This window comes from Phyllostomus discolor, chromosome 3, assembly GCF_004126475.2.
Source record: "Phyllostomus discolor isolate MPI-MPIP mPhyDis1 chromosome 3, mPhyDis1.pri.v3, whole genome shotgun sequence".
NCBI classification, from domain to species: domain Eukaryota; kingdom Metazoa; phylum Chordata; class Mammalia; order Chiroptera; family Phyllostomidae; genus Phyllostomus; species Phyllostomus discolor.
Window position 1 is genome coordinate 53,027,440 of NC_040905.2, and position 12,114 is coordinate 53,039,553.

Here is a 12,114-nt window from a genome sequence, read left to right on the forward strand (position 1 = left end):
CCAAAATATACAAGGAAAATTTTGGAGGACTTCAAGAAAGATATAGACAGCGACACACATATACTAGGGGATTTTAACACCCCATTGTCAAAAATGAATAGATCTTCCAAACAAAATGTCAACAAGGATACTGTGGCATTGAACAATGTCCTCGATTGAATGTACTTAACTGGTATATACAGAGCCTTTCATCCCAAAGAGGCAAAATGCACATTCTTTTCAAATGCACATGGAACATTTTCAAAGATAGTCCACATAATAGGACACAAAACAAGTCTCAACAAATTCAAGAAAACTAAAATCATATCAAACATTTTCTCAGACCACAAAGGGCTGAAACTAAAATCCAATCTCCAAGAAAAAAACTAAAAAAAATTCAAATTCATGGAGATTGAATAGTATGCTGTTAAATAATGAATGGGCTAATAATGAGATCAAAGAAGAAATAAAATAAGTTTCTGGAAACAAATGAAAATGAACACACAACAGTCCAAAACTTATGGGACACAGCAAAGGCAGTCCCGATAGGGAAGTTCTTAGTGATACAAGCCTACCTAAAAAAGATAGAAACATTTCAAATAAATCTAACCCTACATCTACAAGAACTGAAGGAACAACAACAAACAAAGCCCAGAGTGGGTAGAAGGAAGGAAATAACCAAGATTAGGGCAAAATTAAAGGACATAGAAACTAAAAGAACAATCCAAAGAAACAATAAATCCAGTTCTTTGGAAAGATGAACAAAATTGACAAGTCTTTAAGCAGACTCATCAAGAAAAAAAGGGAGAGGACCCAAATAAACACAATCAGAAATGAAAGAGGAGCGCTTACAACTAATACCACAGAAATACAAAGAATTGTAAGAAATTATTGAAACAACTATATGCCAAAAAAATTGAAAACCAGGGTAAAATGGACAAATTTCTAGAGAAATATAATCCTCCAAAACTGAATGAAGAAGAAGCAGAAAATCTGAACAGACTGATAACAGCTGATGAAATCAAAGCAGTAATCAAAAAACTCCTGGCACACAAAAGCCCTGGAGAGGATGGTGTCACAGGACATTTTCACAAATCAATTCAGGAAGATCTAATCCCTATCATTTTTAGACAATCCAAAAAAATACAAGAAGAATGAAGACTCCCAAACTTTTTATGAAACCATCATCATCCTAATTCCAAAACCAGAAAAAGGACACAACAAAGAAAGAAAACTTCAGGCCAGTATCGCTAATGAACATAGATGTTAAAATCCTCAACAAAATATCAGCAAACTGCATCCAGCAATACATTAAAAAGATCATACACCATGACCAAGGGGAGTCATCCCAGGAATGCAAGAATGGTACAATATTTGTAAAGCAATAAATATAATACATCACATAAACAAAATGAAAGACAAAAATCACATAATCATATCAATAAATGTTGGAAAAGCATTTGATAAGATACAACACCCATTTATGATAAAAACTCTCAGCAAAGTGGAAGTAGAAGGAGCATACTACAATATAATAAAGGCCATATATGAGAAACCTAAGGCCAACATCATACTCAATGAGCAAAAACTAAAAGCTTTCCCACTAAGATCGGGAGCAAAACAAGGGTGTTCACTTTCAACATTTCTATTCAACATAGTATTGGAAGTCCTAGCCACAATGATCAGATGAGAAAAAGAAATCAAAAACATTCAAACTGGAAAGGAGGAAGTAAAACTGTCACTGTTTGCAGATGACATGATAGTGTACATAGAAAAGGCTGCACCAAAAAACTATTTGACCTAATAAGTGAATTTGGCAAAACAACAGGATTCAAAGTCAATATTCAGAAATCAAAAGCATTTTTGTACACCAACAATGAAATATCAGAAACAGAAGTCAGGAAAAAAAAACCATTTGCTATAACAGCAAGAAAAACAAAGTACCTAGAAATAAACCTTACCAAGGAGGTAAAAGACTTGTACTCAGAAAACTACACAACACTAAAGAAAGAAATTAAGGAAGACACAAATAAATGGCATAAAAAGCATATACCATGCTTATGGATTGGAAGAATTAACACCATCAAACTGTCCTTATTACCCAAAGCAATTTATAGATTCAACACAATCCTTATTAAAACACCAATGACATATTTCACAGATATAGAACAAACATTTCAAAAATCTAAAGGAACCATAAATAACCCTGAATAGCCACAGCAATTTTGAGAAAGAAGAACAAAGTAGGAAGGATCACAATACCTGATATCAAACTATATTACAAGGCCACTGTTATCAAAACAGTCTGGTACTGGCATCATAAGAACCACATAGACAAATGGAACAGAATAGAGAACCCAGAAATAAACCTAAGTCTCTATAGTTAATATTCAACAAATAAGGCAGAAGTATAAAATGGAGTAAAAATAGCTTCTTTAACCAATGGTGTTGGGAGCTCTGGACAGCTACATGCAAAAAAATGAAACTCGATCACCCACTTACACCATACACAAAAATAAATTCAAGGTGGATAAAAGATTTAAATATAAGTTGTAACACCACAAAAGACCTAGAGAAGAACATAGGCAGGAAAAAATCTCAGATATTCCATGTAGCAATATTTTCACTGGCATGTCCCCTAGAGCAAGGGACATAAAAGAAAGAATAAACAAGTGGAACCTCATTAAAATAAAAAGCTCCTGCATGACTACAGAAAACATCAGCAAAATGAAAAGGGAACCAACTGTATGGGAAAATATATTTGCAAATGACACCTCAGACAAGGGTTTGATCTCCAAAATATATAAAGAACTCACATGACTCCACACCAGGAAGATAAAGAACCCAATTAAAAAATGAGCAAAGGACCTGAACAGACACTTCTCCAAGTGGGGAGGGCCCAGAAGGCCTAGAGACATATGAAGGGATGCTCAGCATCACTAGCCATCAGAGAGATGCAAATTAAAACCACAGTGAGATACCACTTCACATGGGTCAGAATGGCCATCATACACTAATCAACAAAAATCAAGTGCTGGTGAAGTTGTGGAGAAAAGGGAACCCTAGTGCACTATTGGTGGGAATGCACACAGGTGCAGCCACTGTGGAAAACAGTATGGAATTTCCTCAGAAAACTAAAAATGGATCTCGCTTTTGACCCAGGAATTCCACTGCTAGGATTATAATGAAAGAACACTGAAACACCAATTTAAAAGAGCCTATGCACTCCAATGTTCATAGCAGCATAATTTATAATAGTCAAGTGCTGGAAGTAACCTAAGTGCCCATCAGTAAATGAGTGGATAAAAAAACTGTGATACATTTACACAATGGAATACTACACAGCTGAATGAAAGAAGGAAAGAAGGAGCTCCTACTGTTTATGACAGCATGGATGCAACTGGAAAGCATTATGCTAAGTGAAATAAGCAGGAAGGTAAAAGACAAATTCTGTATGATCTCACCTATAAGTGGAACCTAATCAACAAAACAAACAAGCAAGCAAAATAGAGACATTGAAATAAAGAATAAACTAACAGTAACTAGAGGGATGGGGGAGGGGATAATGGGGGAGAAATAGGGGAAGAACCATCAACAACAATGTATAAAGGATTCATGGACAAGGCCAAAATGGTTAGGATGGAGGGTGGGAGGTGGAGAGTAGTGGGGGCAAAATGGAGACTACTGTACTTGAACAACAATAGAAAAAAGTTTTTATTAACTTCTAGGATAAAAACCATCTCATAAAATGAATAAAATATCCACCTATTTTTTAAAAAATATTTCCCCAAGCAACTACTAGACCTGATAAATCATTTCAGAAAAATAGCAGGATATAAAATTAATATCCAAAATCAGTTGCATTTTTATATGCCAATAATGAACTAACAGAAAGGGAAATTAAGAAATCAATCCCTTTCATAATTGTTACCAAAAGCATAAAATACCTAGGAATCAACCTAATCAAAGATGTAAAAGGCCTGTACTTAGAAGATTATGACTCTGTAAAAGGAAATAGAACAAGAGACAAAGAAGTGGAAGCACAGATCCTACTCATGGATAGGAAGAATTAACATCATTAAAATGTCCATATTATCCAAAGCAATCTATGGATTCAATACAATTCCTATCAGGATTCCAATGACATATTTCACAGAATTATTACAAATATTTCAAAAATTTATATGGAATCACAAAAAGCTCCACATAACAACACTGATCCTAAAAACAAAGAACAAGTTGAAGGAAACACAATATTAATATGAAACTTTACTATAAGGCCATAATAATCAAAACAGCATGATACTCGCATAAAAATAGATGCTTAGATCAATGGAACAGAAGAGAGCCCAGAAATAAGCCCATGCCTTTATAGTCAATTAATATTTGACAGAGGAAGCAAGCACATACAATGGGTTAAAGATAATTTATTAAATAAATGGTGTTGGGAAACTTAGACAGATTAGTGCAGAAAAATGAAACCAGACCACTTTCTTATACCACACACAAGAATAAATTCAAAATAAACCAACGACTTAAGTGTTAGACCTGAAACCATAAAAAGCATAGAAGAAAATATAGGCAGTAAAATTTAGAACAATGCTCATCACAGTATTTCATTGGATATATCTCCCCAGGCAAGGGGAACAAAAGAAAAAAAATAAACAAATTGGACTACATCAAACTAAAAAGTTTTTGCACAGTAAAATGAATGATTCACAAAATAAAAAGACAACCCATTGAATGGGAGAACAAATTTGCATATACATTTGATAAAGGATTAATATCCCAAATTTATAAAGAACTATAAAACTTAACACCAAAAACAAGCAAATAAACATGATCAAATAAAAAAATGGCCCAAGGGTCTGAATTGACAATGCTCCAAAGAAGACATACAGATGGATGATAAACATGAAAAGACATTCAATGTCACTAATCATCAAAGAAATGGACGTTAAAACCACACTGAGGTATGATCTCACACCTGTCAGAATGGCTATCATCAATAAATCAACAAACAATAAGTGCTGGTGAGGATGTGGAGAAAGGGGAACACTTTGCACTGTTGGTGGAAATCCAGATTGATGCAACCACTGTGGAAAGCAGTATGGAGTTACCTGAAATTTAAAAATGGATTGCCTTTTGTCCAGCTATCCCACTTCTGGGAATATATTGAAGGAACAGAAAACACTACATTGGAAAGGACATAAGCACCCTTATGTTCATTACACTGTTATTTACAATCATCAAATATGGAACACCCCAAGTGTCCATCATTGGATGAGTGGATAAAACAACTATAGGACATTTGCACAATGGAATACTGTTTGGCTGTAAAAAAAAAAAAAAAAAAAAAAAAAAGAAGAAAAATTCACCCTTTGGGGCAATATGGATGGACCTGCAGAACAGTAGGCTAAGTGGAATAAGCCAGTCAGAGAAAGACAATACCATATGATTTCACCCATTAGTGGAATCTAATGTAAAAACTGAACTAACAAGGAAAATGGAAACAGACTCATAGATGGAGAACAGGATGACAACTAAGGGGAAGAAGGGGTTAGAAGGTGGAGGAATTGCACCCCGCCCCCCAAAAAAGGACTCATGGACATGGACAACAACATGGTGATTGCAGAGAAAAGGAGCATATAAGGGGACTAAATGATAATGGAAAAATATAAGAAAAATAAAAATAAATAAAAGAATAATTCTCACTACTGTTGCACATTTGTTTCCTCCATATGAACTTTAGAATGAACTTGTCTATTAAAAATGGTAACAAACATGTTTATAATATTGGTATTCCTATCTATATATGTAAGCTTGCCTTTAAGTTGCTCTTGTTGGTTTCTATTTAGGTATTTTATGTTTTAATGTACCCATCTAACTGCAAATTTCCCTATTATTTTTTGTTGCTGCTTTCTGTTTATATGAAGACTATTTGTACATGTGTGTATGTATGTGTACTAATGTATATGTATGTGTACATAGATACTTTATCAGTCTTGACTGTTCATATCAGTTTTTCAGGTCATTCTTTTGTGTTTTCTAGAAATACAATTATATCACCTGAAAATAATATTAGTTACACCCTCTCTTTTTTAATACTTCTATTTTCATACTTCTTTTCTCCATCAAATAATTATAACTGCTGCCAAGTACATATTAACTAAATGGCACAATTTATTGTCCCTGACTGTAATGTGACCAGTCTAGGGAATTTTTGCGAACATAGCACATGTCCTCTGGTCTCTAGAGTCCAATGCAGGCATTACAGTAATTCTCTAATACCGGCATTTGCTTGAAAAATAATTAAAAGTAACTTTAAGGAGCCAAGGTAGTACTGTTAGTGAAGAAAGGAAATAAATGCTCGTGTATGTACAGGATAGGATAAGAAAAAAGAAATATTTCTTTACAGGATAGACCAGGAACGTCAAAGTGATTTTCACCAGGGGCCACATCAACCTTGCCATCATTTTCAAAGGGCTGAATATAATTTTAGGACTGTATAAATGTAACTACTCCTTAACTAGGGGCAAGGGGCTTGGCACTGCTGCCAGGTATAAACAAGGTGCCAGGCCTGATTCGGCCCACGGGACTAGCGTTTGCCACCTGTGGATAGACAGCGCCGCATGTGAAGCTTCTTTAGGATTGGATGGTGTAAACCTGACGTGGCATTTTACTGAGAGCTGGAACTCAGTCTTCTGACTTAAAACAAAATATGGTGAAAAACTTCCTTTATACCCACAATAGCCAGAGGTATTTAAACATACGATTAACTGGGGAAAAGAGAATCTTGGACTATTCTCCCTTTTATCATTTTCATTGAATTTCCCTCTCTTTTTCTCAATTTATACCATTGTTGAAAATTGAGTCAGAGATTTGTTTATTTAAAATGTACATGACTTGTGGTCTGATACATCAAGCATAGTAATTGGGCCAAATTGGATGGAACATACAGACAATACTTATCTATAAACAAATGGCAAAGATTATGAATACAGAACAGCCTCTTTGATTTTCCTGGCTCCAAAACTGACTGCAAATTAAAGAGAAAACCCTGTCAATAAAAAAAATGTTTTCACAATCACAGTTTTATTTTAAAAGATTAAAAATTAAAATAGAATATATTTCAATATATGGTATTTTGGCAAGTGCAATTTAAAATATAGTTTGTTTTCTCCGCCTTGGGGGAAATTGCATTTAATTTCATGTGTTTACTGTTGACATTGATTCTGTTACTTCTGTCTGTAGATAAAATATTCCTAGAACAATTTTCCTTACATAGTAGTTTTAAATATGTCCCTGAAATAAAATATAATTCATGCCTCATTATATAGCTATAATTTATCTTACATTATTATTGCATTAGCATAATATGTTAGCATAATATGAAATATTTGATTAAATGTTTTAAACTCATGTTTTTGCCATACAAACCAATACAAAACCATAGTGCCTATATTACAATCGGGAGGATGAAAGAAATACAATGGTCCTCACTATGAAGAAAATCATAAAATCTTGATCTTATGCTTTTGAGAGTGATCAAAACAAAATAAAAATTAAACCAAGACAGTTCTTGTGGTACTTCATTAATTTTTTTTATTCTACAAAATATAATGCTTAAGACAATGAAAAAACAAACTACAGACAAAACATATTTGAAATCATGTATTCAGTAAAGGTGTTCTTTTCAGAATATATAAAGAAGTGAACAGACAATACAAAAGTAATGAAATAAATGGACAGTAAATCAGAGCACGACCCTCACCTAAAAAGACACACAAACAGCAAACAAGCATATAGGAAGATGTTCAACATGAGTTATTAGGGAAATTCAAGTTAAAACCATAAAGTAACAGCACTGCACACCTATCAGAATGATAAAAATAGAAAACAAAGTAACCAAATGCTGATCAGGGCACAGAGCAATAGGAGGTCATCTTTCCATCAAAGCCTAAAATATTTATTATCTAACAGTTTACAGAAAATGTCTGGAGACCGCTAGTGCATGGGAGCATCACCGTATTACTTTTCATCAATCTTCCATAAGTTTAAAACAATTTCAATACAAAATAATTTAAAGTGCCCTTTGATTTATGTCATCAGTGTATTTTTTGGCTACCATTGTTGGAGAGCTGACTATATGTGAAACACCTTGTGATATGTGTTTTATGCACTACCCTGTTAACCCCCTCAGCAGCACTTTATAGCTCATGCTGTTGTTTTCCTAATTTTATACCTAGGGAAAGTAAGGTTAGTCATGTCAAATGACATGCTGAAAGGCACAGAGTTCACATGTAAACCAAGAAATGCTAAATACAGTTTTCAAAACACAATGACAGTGTGCCTTTTTTGCTTTATTTGATGAATTTTGGGACTTGCTTCATAAAAAGCTTTCTTTTCAAGAACAAAAATATAAAATATATATATAAGAGACTATGAAGCAAAATTGCACCATTGCTTCACTGAATATTTTTTTTTAATTTTATTTATTTTTTTGCATTTTTTTATTGTCATTCTAGAACAGTTGTCTCCATTTTCCTGCCACCACTTTTCCCTGCCCCACCACCCCCACCTCCCACCCTCGGTCCTTCCCACTTTGGCTTTGTCCATGGGTCCTTTATACTTGTTCCTTGTATGGGACAACTGTAATTGCTTCACTAAATTCTTAGAATATTCAAAGATTTCTAGTTTAACTTCAGTAATTTTTGTCTTAAAGTATATACAGGGATGTAACTTCATTTGTAATTCAATGTGTAATCTGAAATATAATGGAATAGATATTTTGAACTGAAAAGTTGCAGTTTATATATAAAAATCCACTGCAATGTGAGGTTTCATTTCATCCAATCAACAAATAAAATTAAAAAGAAAATTATGTTTAGCTGAATTATTATTTACCATTTTATTATAGGGAATACATTTCTGAATGTTTATGATAAAATAATGTAATGACAAAAGTTAACATGAATTTGAAAGTACAGATTATAAATCAATAAATCAATCAAAATTCAGTTTTTTCAAATAAAATAATGAATTTAGAGAATCTCTTAGACTGGCAAATTAGACATGAGTGAGTTAAAAGTACATCTAAATAGAAAATAGGTACTTTTGCTAAAAACCTTTTAAAATTACATTTTTCTACTTTTAAAAATAAAATTAACATTGATATAGACATACAAACTATATTGTATTTTTGTTTATGAGAAGAAGACATCCTAATAGTGTGTAGAATGAGGGACAGAAGTGTTTCCAGTGTTGCATATAACCATCTGACTCAGCATCAGCTGAAAGCTCTCTTGTACCGTTTTAACATTCTTTCTTCCTCTATTAAATTATGTGTCACTTTCGGCTATGAGTCAGGCTGATGACTCATTTTTGTCCAAGACACTGCCTGGGGATTTTGGGTGATGACTGGAAGTACTAGAAAGTTTTCCCTTTAGAAGAGACTTGGTTTTGATAACAAGTACTTAGGCTATTGATCCACAATTTTTTGCTAGTTTACTTTAAATAAAGAGAGTTGTTAGGCCCTTTACCATTTATAATTTTAACCTCTTCAATATATTGTTTTATTTGCTTTATACTCTGCTGTAGTTATATTTTTATTACTATATTTGTTTCAGCTTTTTAATTTTAATTTCTTAAATGCAGATGAATAGTCTTATGAATTCTCTGAATAGCTTAAATTCCCAACAAGAGAGAGAGCTCTTTTGCTTCTCAATAGTTCTGTAAAATACCTTTTAATGCTATAAAATAGATCTCAGTTTTCAGTTCCAGATGGCACCCTTGCCCTGAAAGGCAGTCTTATGAAGGAAGTGGTCAGTGTGGAGCTTAATTCATTGTTCCTGGCAGTCACTGGGGCTGCTGGCTGAGGATTCATTCCCACGGGAGCAACAAGCACCAACTCAGACAGCTCAGGGCAATGACTAGAGTATTGTTGCTTCCTAATTCTAGGATCATTCACTCCTTAATAAACAAATCCGTGAACTCAAGATAACTTTCTGACAGTAACCAAGCCTTCCATTCAATTCATAGTATGGAATGAAAAGGACATTGGAAATCATCATAATTCCTTCTGTTTTATTTACTTTTCTAGTTTCATTGCCCAGTACTTCCAAAGCAAATATAAATAACTCTTCAGTGGTTCAAACTCTGGTGGCATTCTAGCCCAACTATAATGCCAGATGTGTGCACACATGAGTAACGTATAGAAGCACATTGTAAGTTGGCTTGTCTCTGACTCCTGCAGAACTCTCCTACATATCTGAAGCTGAGAAGGAAGATATATTATATATCTTCATGCAAATCTTTACAAAGAATAGTGAGTCTGCCTCTATGACCATTTAAACAACTTTGTGGTAAAGTGATTGACAAGGGATGTTAACTTCTAGGTTGGTTTTTGTCTCTTCTTCAAAAACAAGCAAAGTAGTAGAGGAAGGTGAGGTTTATAGGAGTTGGGGAGAAACACTGAGGTCTTCCCAGAAAGAAAATGAAAAGCATTCCACTATAAGGTTAAGGATATCCTGCTGGATAAATGCTGATATCTGGGTATCTAGAGCTCAGAGCATGAAAACTGGAGTGGGAGAATCAGGCTGGGGAAGTGGGGTGGCATGGTGCTAGAAGGGCTGGAAGTGGAATGCTCAGAGGACATTAGGAAGACAAACACCTGGGTAGCATATTATAGGAAGAAAGGCCTTTGTCTACAAATAACACCCCTTCAGCCATGAGAGAACCTTAAAAAATCAAAAGCATGTATTATCTGCTTTTCACTTGCATTCTGAAAATTTAAGACTGTATGAATTATTTTGTGCTTATTAAACTTCATTGTAGAGAACAAATCTCTATTAAAATTGTTACAGAGATGAGTATTGGTTATTTAATATAATTGTTTTTTAATAAATTTTACTTCATTGACAATATGTCAAGAGAAGTTTGATTCTCTTGAAAAAATATGGTCAGATGTACTATGATTGTTTCTCTTAGGATGGACAGGGAGCTGGTTTTGCATTGATTAACTTCCTTACAAAATGAGACCAACATAAACGGTCTAAACATTACAACTTATTTTTCTTTTCTAGAACATCACCTAATAATATTTTTATCAATGAAATTTTCTGATCAGTTTTTTCTTCAGTCAGTCTACAGAGTGAAACTAATGATAAGCATTGTCAGCTGATGGGTCACTTGGTACTATTTTCTTCCTCACTTACTGTGAGCTCTGTTCACTTTCCTCAGCCAGTGTGCACTGATTCTCACCCTCAGTGAGAATCTCCTCCACACCAGTAATAAAATTTAATATCCTGCTGGATAAATGTTGATATCTGGATGTCCAGATATCTAGATATCCAGATATGATTGAATGGGGTGTTCAATCATTCATTTATTCCAAAAAATATTACTTTATCATGTGCTATGTCTCAGATATGATACTTAGAAGTTCCTTTTATTTTATTTTTAATGCTTGTGAAATGCTAAGGTATATTTTTAATAGTACCCTTGTACACCTCAAATATTCCAGTAACTTCTTAGTCTTGATTAAGTTCACCATGATACAGTCCCCATACTCCACATATACACCTATAACATTGATCTGACAAGACTACATAACCATTTGAACTTAAAAGATATTGTAACCCATTTAGCTCTAGGCACCATGGACAGCATAATTTCATAAGGAAACCAAAGTTTAGGTTAATCCTGGTAAGTCTTCTTTATGAATATCTATCTAATCTATTATTTAAAATGAAAATTCACACTAAATGCCTACTGGGCTGAGGCAAGCTACCTACAAAAGTGAAGTGGATCTAGTAGAATACGATAATGGGCAGGGGCAAATTGGAAAATGCATGCCCAATCTAAAGTGTGTAGCAGCTCTCCAACCACAGCCAAATGCTGTCTTGTGGGAATATGGGACCAGTAGGGTCAGACTCCAATTTTTCAACACCTGAAATTTAATAGGAAATTTTCCAATTTTTAACATGCAGGTATAACTGAACATTTCTGCAAATCAAATAAGGAAGCATACTTCTAGTGACTGGGTAATTTTGAAAATCAAATTATGTTCTATTTAAATAATTAAAATAAATTAAAAATAGATTAGCAATCTAATTAGCTTTACTACCAAATCAC